The 15,296-nt window shown below is 39.2% G+C and overlaps 1 long non-coding RNA gene and 1 pseudogene across 1 annotated transcript in view; one reads left to right on the forward strand and one right to left on the reverse strand.

Annotated features, from left to right (window-relative positions):
- LOC112672652 (cofilin-1-like) overlaps positions 1-15,296 on the forward strand; it is a 65,831-nt pseudogene that overhangs the window by 50,400 nt on the left and 135 nt on the right.
- Positions 14,065-15,296, reverse strand: part of LOC118350040 (uncharacterized) — a 4,295-nt gene continuing 3,063 nt past the window's right edge. Inside the window, exon 2 of the long non-coding RNA XR_004803117.2 lies at positions 14,065-14,376. This is a non-coding gene — a long non-coding RNA (uncharacterized LOC118350040). The remainder of the gene's footprint in view (positions 14,377-15,296) is intronic.

Genomic DNA, 15,296 nt, shown 5'->3' on the forward strand with positions numbered 1-15,296 from the left:
TATAAAGACTGGCAGAAACTTTCTCTAGTAAAACTAATTTGAAAACAGCTAAAGAATTATGGAGAGATAAAAGACCAAGAGGCTACAACAATGAAAAGCAGTGAGTAGCAGTAATTCTAGATTTGAAGTTTAGCATAACCACTTACTACCTATGGAACCTTGAATAACTTGCTTGACCTTTGTCAAGTTGAGTTGCTACAACTACAAGAGGAGTTACTATTGCCTATCTCCTAGGGAGAACATTAAATAACATTATGAACATTAAATAAGATAATGTATGAAAAATACTTGGCATCAAGTAGATAATCGACAGTGGTAGCAATTATTACAGCATCCCAGGTAAAAGGTAATTAAAGCTGCCATAGAGAATTGGCAATGCAAACATAAAGGAAGGAAGGTGTACTGCAAAAGCACGATCTATAACAGTGGATTTCAAACTATTGTGCCTATTTTAAACAGCACGCTTCCTTGTCTCATTCAAAGTGATTCTGATTCAGTGGGGGTGGGGGGGAAGATGATAGAGATGATCCAAGTGATTCTTGGCTTACAGTCAGATTTTGAGAAACACTATCTTATAGGATTTGGTCATTGGCTGGATGTAGGGAAAAAAAGAAAAAATTCTATGGTGTTCAAAGTAGGTGTTATTAACCCAAGAATGGTGAATCTTCAACACGCCAATGGACAGAATTCAGAGTTTTTGTATGTAGGCGTGCATGAATGTTTGCTAAGAAGAAAATCCATAGCCTTCGTCAGATATCCAAAAAAGACTTCTCTTCTAAAAGAAGTCTTTAGCTTCTCTCTCTCTTTAGCTTCATGATTTAGAGATTGTGGGTACAACAGGAATAAATGTTTAGCAACAGAAATGGAAAAGTCAAAACAATTCATACAATCTAGGATACACGGTGTTAGCGATTGTTTATGTGACCAGTAATTAGGTAAAAAGTTTGTTCTAGAAGGCATATTTAGGAGCGTCTGTGGAAGGAGGAAGAGGAAAACCATAGGAATGGGGGGAAATCTTCAAAAGGAAAAATGAAAGGAGAAAACAGAAGGTAGCCAGACCTAAGAGTTTGGATAATGACTACATAGAGTAGATAAAGAGTGAACGGCCCTGGAGGAGCCCTGGACTCAATCAGGAAAGCCAGGGAACTGAAAGTTTCAAAAAGGAAGAAAAGATCGACAGCATTCAATAGCACAGAGATCAGACAGTGAAATCCAAGAGAAAGGTCTTAGTTGCTGATTTGGTCATCAACAACATCAGAAGCACGGTTTCCTGGGAAGACATGGGTTTAGGTTGCAAAGAGTTAATGAAAGACCAAGTGAATATTAATTAAAATACTTGTTCTAAGTTCATAAATTATATTTTCTCTGAAGAAAACAGGACTTCAATTAAAGGCCTCTTTGAATTTTCACCCCACTGAAATTCTATTTAAATTGCGAACTCTAGCAGCAAAAGAACGACAATCTGGGGCAAGGTAAGACCACTCAGGTGCAGCCTTAGGCTTAATACTTAAGAGTTTCCATTTGCAAATGAGAACTATCCCCAGTAGCCATAGATTCTGATTCAAAAGCCAATTACTTCCGCATGCCTCCGTCCCCTACTTGGTCTGATTTGTGGTGAAGGCTAACCACAGAGGGAAAACGTCAAATAAAATGTTCACTGTCTCCATAAAATACCCTCACACTACAAGAGGATAATCCTGCTTCTTTGAACTAGCTAAAAACTGACCTTCCCTCGCTCAAACCGCCTGTAAGAGTCCCAGGACAGGTTGTTCTGACATTCTTTTAACATCATCTCATCATCACAGCCAAAACTAATCACAAGAATATTACCCGTTGACAGGTGCATTTATTCTGTCAATTAAATCAGATGGTTAAATCGAAATGTGCCCCAAATCTCTCTTGTTTGCATTATCCATATTGGCGTTTCTTGGCTGTGGTTCCTTGCTGGCTGGAAGTCGTCCAGCTCCCGCAGAGTCACTTTGCAATATTGTGCCAGCAAGTTTCCATGCTCTGCAGCAGCCACTCCGGCGAGGCCAGAACAGCACTACAGGACTGACCTGGAATGTTACATTGCTTCACTAAGATTTATTAAAAAATGGAAGGAGGGAGACTTAGATCAATGTTTTTGGAATGGAAGAGGATATATCACCTCACGGCTAAGCGCAGGTGACACATGGGCAATGAAGCGAAGATGCTAAAGACAGGCAGTGAAGAAGGTTCAAGGAAGGATAAAACCAGCCGTATGCCTCCAGCTTTCTGCACTCTTTCTCAAACTCCCCTTCACCAAAATGTCCAAGAAATGCAGAGTCTTAAACACTGCACTGACTCCTCCTGATTGGAAGACCATTGCCCCAAGAAGATATGCAAATTACCCAGAACCGGTAATAGAACCTGAATTCTGCAGCAAAGCCCATTCCCATGTTCCTCAAACAGAGAGTAAGCTTACACATTCTGGCCACAACAACTAATCATGATGAGGCACGTTAAGGACAGGTCTAGGATTCTAGTCCCTGATGTACAGTTGAAGCGCCAGAACAGTTTGGCTCCCATTTCAAAATCTCTTGCTTTTTTCAGCCAATATCTCTACCTAAGCATAGCTATAAAGATGCCTCCTTTTTTGTAAGATGCATTTGAAAAGCAAATAGTTCTGCTTTGGAGAGTATGAATAGAAAACACAAAAATGAAATGGAGAGGTAATGAGTGAAAAAAAATCTAGAGTGTGAACAAAAGTTGACATGTTAGATTATAATGGTGGCGCCACTGGAGAATGTCACGTCCTCTAAAGGTATGTTTGGACATAACTGCAAATTTCATTCTGTGTATTATCCACCTAAAAGGTCCTAGTGGACTCTTGGAAACATTTCAGACTGTCAAATAAACATATATGTACACTACTATTTTTAAAGCTCAGTATCGCAGTATCTCACCTAAATATCAAAAGGTTCTCAATATCTGTGAACTGTATTTAGCTTTTATGTCTGTTTACATTACCTACCCAAAGAGCTTAAAATAGAGTCAGTGACTTTTTTTTTTTGGTCAAACTTTTCACCTTCAAAGTATATGGCATGAGATCTTAGCTACTCAAGTCTCACTGACTCTAATGGTTCAGTCCCCCAGATACCACTTAAAGACTTTAGATGTAGGATTTATCTTTGAGGACAATTACAGTCGATCAGGTAAATATCTATTCTGGCCAGTTTGTAAGACAGGTATTCAATCCACTTGAGAGAAGCTGTTTTAGCCTATTTTGTAAATGTTTATTTGAGCACTTCTAAAAAAATGCATATTCTATACCCAAGAGAATTATTTGATCTCCAGCTTAGCTAATTAGCATTGAGGACATGGATCACACGTAAGAAAAACATATATTAAGATTGTCAGAGAAAAAAAGTAACCACCAAATGTGGGCACTAACCAGTTTGGAAGATTTATCAGCCAGGAGCTCTGGAAGATCATGGCCAGTTCAGCAAGACTGAGTTGTTCCTACTGAGAAAGGGGAATGGAATATGATCAGATACAGAGCGAGGCTTAGTCTGCATTTTAAGTAATTATTTCTCAAGGACTCAGTCAATAATTAAATAGGATCTCATTCCTAAAGCCTAGTACTTAATTTTTTATCTGAAAGTGATGGTAAAATTCCTCTCAGATGTTCCATAACATCTAAAAGAGTCATGCCTAAAGATGGGAGTGCCCATATCAAGAAGGTACAACTTATTATAGGCTTTCTGTGTTCCAGGTATTGTATGAAGTGCTTTGCATATATTATTTAGTTTTGCCACAAGTCTGTAAGTATGATTTATCATACCCATTTAAATGTTAGGAAACTGAGACTCAGTAACTTGACCATAGCTTGAAGTAAACTAGCCAGGGTGCAAGTTCAAGTCCTTCTGACCCCAAAGCCTGAACCCTGAATTTTTCTTTACATTCTACAATGTCCTTGACCATGCTTGGTGTATCTAGATAGGAAGATTATTAATTTTATTGTAAGTTGCTCAAAATATCATATCTTATTAAGTTGCAGAAAGATACAGTCCCCTTGCATGAGGAAATGACTCCTCTGAATTCAAGAATTCAAACTAACTCATTAGAGAAGAAGAGGGAGGAGAGATGGAAGAAAAGAAACCAATGTTATGTAAACAGACACTCTTAAACTTAGCCACAGTTTTGATTTTGATCATTTTGTAGAAAACCGAGACCTACCTAATTCTTTTTGCTATTAGAACTTTAACTTTCAGTATGTATCACACATTCAAATGAAAAAAAATGGCTGGGCATGATTTCAAACTGATTAACAATTCAGATTCTAACAAATAGTTTAATTTCCCACAAGGTTACTGGTTACTAATTTGGGGTATTCTATTGACACGTATGTCTTACTTTATCCTACCACACTTTAATCTTTCCATACATACATTGTAATAGATCTAATAAACAGTTTGTAAATAGCATATCCATTAGTTGATGAAAATTTAAAAATCTCACAGTTCTCAATCTTTTGAAAGCCAACCAAAGCTACCTATTGAAGGCATCTTCTTGTCCTAGGTTCCCAATCCTGGGTACCATGCTGTGACTATGTTCTACTAAAGTGGATTCTAGCACCTCCGGATCTAGCTGTAATACAATTCTCAAGAGCATTTCACTTCTGCCCTTTCCAGGGCTCACTCTTGGTGGAAACATTTTCAGTTCCTCAAGGCTGGCCCCATTATTTTGCAGCAGTCCTTAGTTTGAAAAGAAAAAATTTCAATTCCATTCTCCCTGATATATACATATTTATATACATATGTAACCTTCTCCAGTGTGAGAGGCTGGAGCCACTAACCTATTTTTTTTTTAAGTACTCACAAATAAAACTTGCCTGAAATTCACTCAAATGGCGGTGCTATGAACCTATCAGTATGGTCTCATTGTCAGTCAACACCATTGAATGCTCTTCCAATCCTATACATCTAAATCTTCTCTACAGTTTCAAGTGAATTTCAATTCCTACTTTTCTATTAGTCTCCCTTATAGAGACCTCCCATGATGCCTTCTTTAGGTAAATGATCTCTGGTACCTCTGCTTTTTCTAACCAGACATGGCCATCTCTGTATATATCATGTTTTGATAAACACTGGGTGCAATTCAAAGTCTGGAACTGTTGTTTTCATTGTTTGCATGTCTCCCCAAAATACAAATCTCTCCATGATGATCATACACTAAGAGAACAGACTTTGTTTTATATTTCTTTCTTTTGCTCTAATTCAGTATCTTAAGGGAAAAAAAAGTCTATTTAAGTCCTTAAAAATTTACCAAATATGTTCCTAACATGTTGTGAATACAGTAATGACACAAAATTGTTGTGGAATTCAAATAGAATCATATCACTTTTGGTGACTTCAGTTTTTAAGATTCAACTTCTTAAGAAATCTCTTCCATCTTCTGACTATTGGCCAAGAGGGGAGAAAATTTGTTGAAACCAGTAACTTCACATTTGAGTAACTCATTTATGTAGGTGTTCACACTACCACAATCCTTGAAGACCACTGCATCCCTAGCAGTTAAGCTGTCCCTAAAAAAGCTGTAGAAATGCAAGACTGGACCACTTGAGATGGGCTTCTCTGCTTTGGCCCTGGTTTATCCAATATTAGTTTTTAATGTGGTGACAATAGACATTGGAAGCTGGTTTAAGTGAGTATATGGAAAACCCTTACCAGTGATTCCTACTTGTTTGAGAGGGTTATCACTCCCCCTAAGAATCTGATGAAAGTATTGGCTTAAAAATGCAATAGCAACCACTAAAATTCTACAAATTTGGCCCATGCTTGAATCAGCTTAACATAAACCCACTCAACTTAGACTTGACTTTTATTCTTAAAGTCAACTAGGTGTCACATCAATGTCAAGGAACATGAAATACAAAAGAAGCCCCTGGAAAATGGCCAGATTTTTAGGATTCCATGCCATATGAGTCTTTTTCTTTGGGTTGAGCCTTGTTACCATTAATTAGTGACTTCACTTGGGAGTAAATGGGTATCAACCATCTGACTTCCATTTGTCAAGAGATTTCTGATTAAAAAAAAAAATGAATGCATGGTAAATTCTGGACTACCTGTGCTCCCCAAGGGTTTGGCATATGACTAAGCAAATACACTAGCCCAACGGATCCACCTTTCTAAATGAATGGGCTTGGCTCCAGAAAACACAAATCTTATAAGGTTGCCTGGACTGCCAGCTGCCTCAATTTTAGCACAACGATTTAATGTATTTTAAATAAATGTAACATAAGGAAAAAATGCTTTGTACAAATTGGTCATCTGTTGTTTTTCTGGCTGGCACCATGATTTATGTAATATATCAGTAGAACGACATCTCTCTATCTGTCTCTTGGATAACAAAGTACATATGCAAGTTTCTTTATAGTGCTTTAACCCCCTGATGACTAGGAAGGTCCTACTGAGAATTTATTTCTTATATAGCATCTACATAAGTTAAAGATGCTATCAAATAATTCGAATATCTTAAATTTTGTCCATTCTACTCTCTTTATCCTGGATACCATCATATTCCTCACACTCAAGGTTGCAGCATTGTTTTTCTCATTGTGTGCAAAAGTCAGCACTCAAGATTTGGGTGATATCCATCTCTACTCAAACTAGTATCAAGTAAATTGTCACAATATCCCAAATTAGTCTTTATTGATTTAGTGCTAATTATAAAGGCCACATGTGTATATTTACTTTCTATTCCTTCTTTTCTCCTCAAGTAAAAAATAGAAATAATATATTCCTCCAGTTTAGTGAAGCATAATGCAATTCTTGTTTTTGGTAGAGTACCAACACCAGGGATGACATCAGCACAAATCACTGGAGCATGAAATAGAACAATTTTTTTAACCTATTTTGGATCACACACAGATATTGTGAAAATCTTATGAAAACTTGGAGCCTTCTCCCCAGAGCAATGTATATTTGCTCTTACATAAAATTTTGCATACAATTTCAAGAGGTTCACAAGCCAGAAGAACATAACAATATGATTTTGTATGTCTTTCAAAGATAAAGCATTGTTTTAGCTCTCTAATTAATCCCACAGGAATAACATGGTGGATTTGTGTTGTAGCTTGCTTGTACCAATTGTTTCTGGGCTAGTTAGCTTTTTTTGGAGCTAATGAGGAAGGGGGTCACAGGTTCAATTCATTTAGGGGTCATTTGGTTGTCATACAAAGAAAAGGCCTTTGCCATATTGCTGGCCCACCATCTTGCAAATTTATGCATTTTTCTCACCAATGAGAGAATGGATGGCTAAGAACAAATCACCATTTCTCTTGGAAGGAAAATTCACAAGTGCTTTTCCTTGCTTTGAAAATATAAATAATTATATAATTATTGAAAGCAGCAATGTGTTATAGAAGGAGAATGAGGGTCAAGAGCCTGGAACCAAAGTCTGCCATAAACTAGCTAACTGTATGATTTTCAGCAAGTTATTTGGCTTCTCTACATCTGTTTTCTGATTAATAAGAAGATAGGACTACATAATTAGATATATTCCAACTCAAAAACTCTAATACTAAGGATCGCTGTATATGAAGGAGTAAGAACTATGTATAGTAGCAAAAATGAAAGTACATACAAATGGGGAATCCCTGACAATATTCAAATGATTCCACAGTAATATGAAGTTCCCTGATTGAAGCATTCTTATCACCATCATTGATTATAGGAAAACTTAAATCACAACAAATGTGACATACTAATTTACTTTTAAGTTAACCTAAATGGATTTATGTTTATATATATATATATATATATATATATATAATGTATATACATATATATGTATAGTATATATTTTGTATTGAAGTCCATGCTCCTAGCTCCTAAGAAAATATACATGCGCCAGTAAGTTAACAAAAGGGAATATAATTTTTTAAATATCTCAAACCTTGTTGGCTCAGTAGAAAGGGGCAGGAAGAGATCCTAAAAGGAACCCATCTCTGCTGTAAGTCGGAAAAAAATCAGACAGTTTCTTTGTATAGGCTGATGAAGCAAAGTACAAATTAAAGCATTTAATTACTAAACTTGCACTGTTCATGGTAAAAACACTACCTATCTTTAAAACCTCTCTGTATTTCTTTTTTTAGATGTGACACACACACACACACACACACACACACACAACACACACACAATGGATAAACACTGTTAAGTCATGTTTCATGGTTTTGGTGTTCTTGTTTTTTCTTTTTTTGCCACACCAAAAAATGCATCTATTTTAATTTGTTTTATAGTCTGCTAATTTGGCTACGGAGCTAATGCCCATTTAAGGGAATATGGTGTGGGACGACTCTGTAGCAATATTAAGTGAGAAAGCCATATGTTTCTTAGCCCCACCATACTGTCTGTGACTGCCCTCACCCCTTGTGGGTTACCTTTTTCATCAGATAGGCCTGCAGTGGGCAGGATGCCTTTTTTACAGGTGTTTGGTGGAGCTCACACACAAAATAATGATTTCTAAGGGGAGAGAGGTGTGTAAAACATCCAGAAATAGCAACTTGTTTTCACTTAAGATGCAATCCACAGAGGTCTGCTTCAGACTCTTAATTTATGGTATTATCTGTATGTATCATAAGTGACTGCCTGCCCCTAGATAGCTGACACAGTGCCCAGAATATTCAGAGCTGTTTTCGATCATAGAAAAGTATTCGAAGCAAAGTTACTACGCCACTAGGTTCAGTGACCAAAACTGAAAATACATTTCATCAAACAAAGTATTCCAGGTTAAACTCCAAGGATACACTCACCTGTGAGGGGATTAAAAAGTACTAAATCATTAAATATGTCCACAATAGAAAACCTCTTTTTATAAATTATCATTATAGTCCCCTGTAATTTGCTATTTTGGGGTACCACTGAAATAGAGCAGCAAAGGGCAGAGATGTACAATAAAGTCAAGAGGGCCCTCAACTAAGCAGAAGGTTAAACACGGGCCCTGACAGCTCCCATCATCTGAAATTATATTTTTGTAGTTTCCCTGAGCTCAAGAGAATTCTCTTCTACTGACTCATTTGCTGCCCAAATTAAAGTGTAGGTGCACACAGCCTCAAAGAGGAAATCAAACAAGAGAGAGGGTATAAAAACAATACAACTGAAGAAGCATGAGGTTTATATTTTTATGCTAATGTGCTGGTAAGAAAAGGGCTCCATTTGGGGAGCAATAAAGAAAGGGTGGGGGGGAGGCTGTGAGCAGATCTCAGTAAAAAACACAGAGGCTTTCTATGCAGATGGGGGATTTAAAAGAAGTAAAATGATAACCACATAGTCAAGAGACTAGAAAAGAGACCTTGATGTTTGATAGTTGTAATAACCTGCAGAGTGCTCTAATGGCTCGGGGATCAGGTGCAGAGCTCCAGCAATAACGAGAGCTGAATAATTATCTCGGCCGTATCTGTATCACCAAAGTCCCAGTGTATGAGCTATATAAGGAGGCTTCTGCTGCCTCTCCAAGATTTCCTGAAATGTTAAATCACTGATTTGGGAGCACTTCCAGCATTAGTACTGCCCAGTTAGAAAGAAATAAAGCCCAGAATTCTCCTGTGGCAGTTCTAATGTCTTTGTTAATTATGAATTATGGGTAAACATGCAGACTCACAGAGGTCACGGCTGTCAGCAACAATAGTTTTCAAGAAGGATTTTTACGAGGGTCTTCTTCACTCCACCATAATGTCCATTTTATATACATAAACAGAGCCAGGCATACAAAAAATGGTGTTTGCTTTTTAGGGGAGCTGTATTTTTTTTCTCTTTTTTTCCTTCTCTTCCCCCTCCCCTTGTGTGGAGGCATGTAGCCACAGCCAAAGCAAAGCGGTTCCTAACTAGAGTTCTCCTCTGTGACTGACAACAGCTGCACCATTCCAAGGACTAGACAGAAAGTGTCGCTGGGGCTGAGGCTGGGTTAATGATCAGACACTGAAAACCACCTCTTTCTTGTTAATCGAGTAAGCGGGCAGTTGGGTAACCCATCAGCAGTGGTCACCTTTCACATACAATGGAGAAACAAAAGCTGCATACAGTATGCTTGATTAACCTCACTTAAATGGCAATGCTAATCTCAAATCTATCCCAAGAGTGTATATAAACAGGATTAAAATTATATTATGTGTGGATCCAGCCCAACAAAAGCAACTGGCACAAAATCATTTTAATTAGGTGGTAGCGGCTGTAACTCATTCAACTTTGGCATTAATTCTTTGTATCCCATCAAAGAACTTATGGGTCTTCCTGTAAGACAGTGTGAATGTGGAAGAAAGGAGATGCCTGGTGGGTAATAGTCACTCTCCTGCCTCAGCTTCACATGTGATGCGTTGACATAGAGACAGTAGCGTAGACAGTACAACCAGAACAATATTTGATTAAAATATTTGGAAAATCCGTGACAATCTTGGTACATAACTTTCTCAAGGTAGACAACATCTAGAAAAATGTGTTGGCAGATTTTACCAGGCTGACCTTCAAATGTCCAAAATTGGTCATATTACTATTCCCTTTGGAGACTATTTTCTTTGCACAGAGCAAAGAGAGAACTACATTAACCTCTGGATGTAGGAGAACCAGATCTCAGGGCCAGGCCCCCTCATTTCTCCTTCTGGCCTTTCCTCTCCTGGTCTATGGAAATGACATTTTCTCATCATGGAGCCTAGAAGGCCTCTCCAGGTTCTAGCTCAGAACAGACATCACAGGGCAACCTCCCACTGACCTTTCTTGAGGAAGGTCCTTTGTTGACTTGAACTGACTCTTAAGATAAAGGCCAAGCAAGGTTAATCACACCCCAGATCATATAAGAGAAGATGCATTACAATGCATTACGAAACTTTCTCTTCAGTTTTACAGGGAACACAGAAATGACATGGAAGCACAAAGCCCAGAGAGCATCAGCTAACTCCAATTTCTAGAAGGTGATTCTGTCCTTCTAGACATGTGCTTCCCAACAATGCAAGTCTCGCTGTACATCTCTGAATTATGTGCAAGCCCTTGCGCTTTAAAAGTCATCCTGTTTTCAAATCTGTTTCTTAGGAGAAACAGTAGCTAAGAGTGGGTTGATCTTTCTCAACCAATTCAAAAGGGAACATAAAGAAGAGTCTTACAGGTAGCCTGGGTGGTTCAGTTGGTTGGGTGACTGCCTTCGGCTTGGGTCATGTCTCAGGGTCCTGGGACTGAGTCCTGCATTGGGCTCTCTGCTTGGCAGGGAGTCTTCTTCTACCTCTGCCTCTCCCCGCTGCTCATGCATGCTCTCTCTCTCCCTCTCAAATAAAATCTTAAAAAAAGAAGAGTCCTACAGATGTGGTTTCCAGGACTAAGCTCCCCCTACCCCAACATTCCCAAGGCCTAGATGAGCCCCACGTTTCTCTCTGCCCTGCTAGAGAAAGCACAGCTATTGGTATGGCACATTTCTCTTATTAAGAGCTCATAAGAAATTTAGGAAACTAGTACGTATTAAATATTTACTATCTACCTTGGAACAGGCACTGCTTTCCTATGCACCTCTAGCACAAGACTCCCCAACCCTCAGAAGTTCAGACATAGTACCACTACCCAGGGCCTACCCCCACCCCACCCCTACCCTGGGATACTCATGTCACTTGTTATATGCATTTATTATTATTATTATTATTATTATTATTATTAACCTGACTATATAAAGTGAATTAACCAACCAGGGTGAAAAAAAAAAAAAAAAGGAATCTGTCACTGGCTTTAACTGAAAACTCCTAAAATATAGATATGTAGTTCTCTAACTTTTGAGGATAATGACTTGTAGAAAATCTGACCATAAATATCTTCAACTTCTGAGGGCACTTGGTAAAAAACTGGATTATTCTGAATGAAGATGTGGGAAGAAAGAGAAAAGTGAATTCAATGTGCCAATCTAGTGAAAGTTAAGGCAAATTCTGAGTGAGGTGGGAAAAATGTGGGTTGGCTTCCCTCGAAAAACTGCATGGACAGTAAAGAAGGTAGTAATGAGAGAAAAATCCAGCATAGCAGATAAAACGAGCTTCTTTGCTAGTTGATTTTTGGTTAGGGAAAAGGAGAGAAATTGTTTTATGGAGTCAATAAACCAATTCTTATTTCATAATTTCTTAAATCTGTTTGGAGTAAAAAACCAAACCGTGTCTCCTAGGGGCAGAATAATTTTCACAGTGTGTTAAAAATAAATCTTGCTATATTTAAAATTTTTTTTAAGTTTTAAACAAAGTCAGCTTATGTGCCAGATTACCAGAATTCAGAAAAGCTCAGGAGTCAGGAGGAAAAAAGTAGGGCTGATCTGGAGTTTGGCCATGGCTATCGTGAGAGAGGCGATTTGATCCACTCAAATGTCTCCTTAAATCAAGCTTCTATTTTCTCTCTACTCTCATTTTCACTTTTGCCTTTTAATGTTGCTTGAATCTATTCCAAGTGTCCTTCGCCATGGCAACACCTGCAGGTGAAGGCCCTGCTCCTCGCTGCCAGCCTCGCCAGTGATGAAGAGGCAACTAATCACTGCACAAGGAGAGGAGTGCAATCTCCAAGACACCCATGAACAATTTGAGTGTGAGGGTGTCCCTGAAGCACCCTCTTCTCACAGGTGTTTAACCTGTGTAGCCATATACCAGGAAAAGGGAAAGTAAACAAAGACTCTTTCCCTGGTGTGTGCATTTTATCATCGCCCAAAAGTGATGCCTTCTCCAAATGTGTATTAACCGTCTCAAGGTGTCTGTTCTTTCAGCAGCATGTTTAGGGTCCCCAGAGTGGAGAAGGAGCGCTCTCTCTCTTATTTCCCTTCCTCTCTCAGACCTCTGAGTCCATGAGGCAGTGAGGCCAGCCCTAATACTGTCCCTTAGATGACAAGTTGTAATGGCCAGGACCAAGGTGCATGACATCCCTGCCTCCTGGGCCTCTGCCAGTCATTCCCCATTTCTGAAAAGACTCTTACTCAGAGATGTTTTCAGTCAAATCACCTAGGTTTCTTATTCCTGCCATCAGCAAAAACAGAATGTTATCCAATTCTGTTGGATCACAGCCTTTCAATTCAAGCTCTTAGAGCACCTCATGAACCTTGTGTAGGTGCCAGGTACTGCCTTTCTTCCCCTTATTCCAAGGGACAAACAGGCACACAAAAGTCAAGACTGACTCAGTGTCTGCATCCAATGACTCAACCCCAAGGCTAGCAAGAGCTCTGAAGAGCTGATGGTTCCAACTACCCACTTACCCAGCCTGTCTTTGTTAGTGATTATTTCTACAAAGCTTTATACACCTTGGCAGGTCAAGGAGACTACATGTAGCTACGCAGTATCATTACCTGTTGAGACTTATTGCAAAGTGTTCAGTGTGATTTAAATTCTATGTAAATTTCCTATTTCTTTCTATTTACAGTGTTGACATATTATTCTCTAAAATTTGCAATAGATGGGGCTGACACTGACCCAACTGGGTAGTAAGATAATTGTAGGACTTGAGCTTTATGTGAGGCCTTCAAATCTAAACTCATGTAGAAAACCACACTACCTGTTCTACTCTCAAGAAGTCCCTTCTCTGACCATAGCTGTCGGTAATATTACATTCATTCCTCCATCAAATGTCAAACCAAAACTTTTCAGAGGGACTTTTGCTTTGGAAGCTTCTGAGGTGAAAGGTCAGGAAGTTAGTTGCTGGCAACCAGCAGTCATAAATCTCACGAATCATCTTGATGGTCCAAAGAATGTCCCCAGTGGTGATAGACTCCTCGCCACTGTATCTTCACTGCCCATGAAACCAGTTTGACTACCTTCTCCCAGGTTTCTTAAGCAGTACATTCCCTTTGAGGTGGTGGTTACAGGACCTCCTTCATTAGGTTGTTACAAATGTCCAATGGATTAATACACTGCTTAAAAAAGTTGCTGGCCCATAGTGATCTTTTAATAAGTGTTATTACGTAGGAGAAAGAGGAATTAGGGAGGAAAAGAGAAGACAAAGCATCTCAGATTAAGATTAAATTACTCACTGGAAGACACACTAGCTAGTAGTATAGCCAGGACTATAAAGTTTCCAAACCTCTCATACACAGTATGACCACTACGATATGAGGCAAGTGCCCAAATGAATTATTAAAACAGCTACATAGGAGATAAAGATATATACACATCCCATGTTAAGGACAATTTCAATTTTGAATTTAAAGTTTTAGTTTCATCAGTCAGATCCCAGCAGCAGCTGTGGTGTCTCTCGTCTTTTCCATCTTTTCTTGCTGTCTCCTTTCACATCCAGAAACATGGCCTCTGGTATAGCTGTCTCTGATGGCGTCATCAAAGTGTTGGATGACATGAAGGTGTGTAAGTCGTCAACACCAGAGGATGTGAAGAAGCGCAAGAAGGCAGTGTTCTTCTGCCTGAACAAGGACAAGAACGTTATTTGGAGGAAGGCAAGGTGATCCTGGTAGGTTATCTGGACCAGACTGTAGAAGACAGCACCTATGCCATCTGTCCAGATAGTCCAGCTAGGGATGCCACTATGCCCCCTATGATGTAATTTCAAAACCAAGGAGACAAGGAGGAGGATCTGGTGTTTATCTTCTGGGCACCTGGGTCTGAAGCATTTAAGAGCACAGTGATCTAAGCCAGTTCCAAGCACATCATCAAGAAAGGGCTGACAGGGATCCAGCATAGATTATAACCAAACTACTATGAAGAGGTCAAGGACCACTGTACCCTGGCAGAGTAGCTGAAGGGGGTTAGTGCCAACATCTTTCTGGAGGACAAGCCTTTGTGAGACCCTGCCAGTCTCTGGCCTAGAACATCTGGCAGCCCCAGATCTGACCTTGGGTGTTGCAGACTTTCCCCTTCCTGCAGATCAGAGGTGCTAGGGGGATCTCAGTAGGGAGAGGACAATTCCTTTACCCCAGCTGCCAAACACTACCCTGATCTTCCTCTTGCCTCTTTCCCTAACAGTTCTGGCCTTTCCAAACTTCTTTTGATCTTCTGATTCCTCTTGGGTTTAAGTAGACCTACTGTCCCCAGGCATCTCAGTTTGGGGGATGCTATATTTTTTTAATGACACACTAACACCCCACCTGCTCCTCCTCTTTCCCACGCTGCCAACTTCTACTCTTGGTACTGATTCTGTGCTTGTCTGTTTCATTGTGTATATAAATGTTATGTTGTAGCGATGACTCTCTCCTTAGGCTGCCTGGTTCCTTTTCCCTTGGCTGCTGTCACTCATGATGCAGGACCAAGAAGGGACTGTCAACGAGGGACACATACAATACAAAAAAGACTCTCTAATGGGAAAATAAATAAATAAATGTTTTAG

Source organism: Canis lupus, chromosome 10 (genome assembly GCF_003254725.2).
Source record: "Canis lupus dingo isolate Sandy chromosome 10, ASM325472v2, whole genome shotgun sequence".
Taxonomy (NCBI): domain Eukaryota; kingdom Metazoa; phylum Chordata; class Mammalia; order Carnivora; family Canidae; genus Canis; species Canis lupus.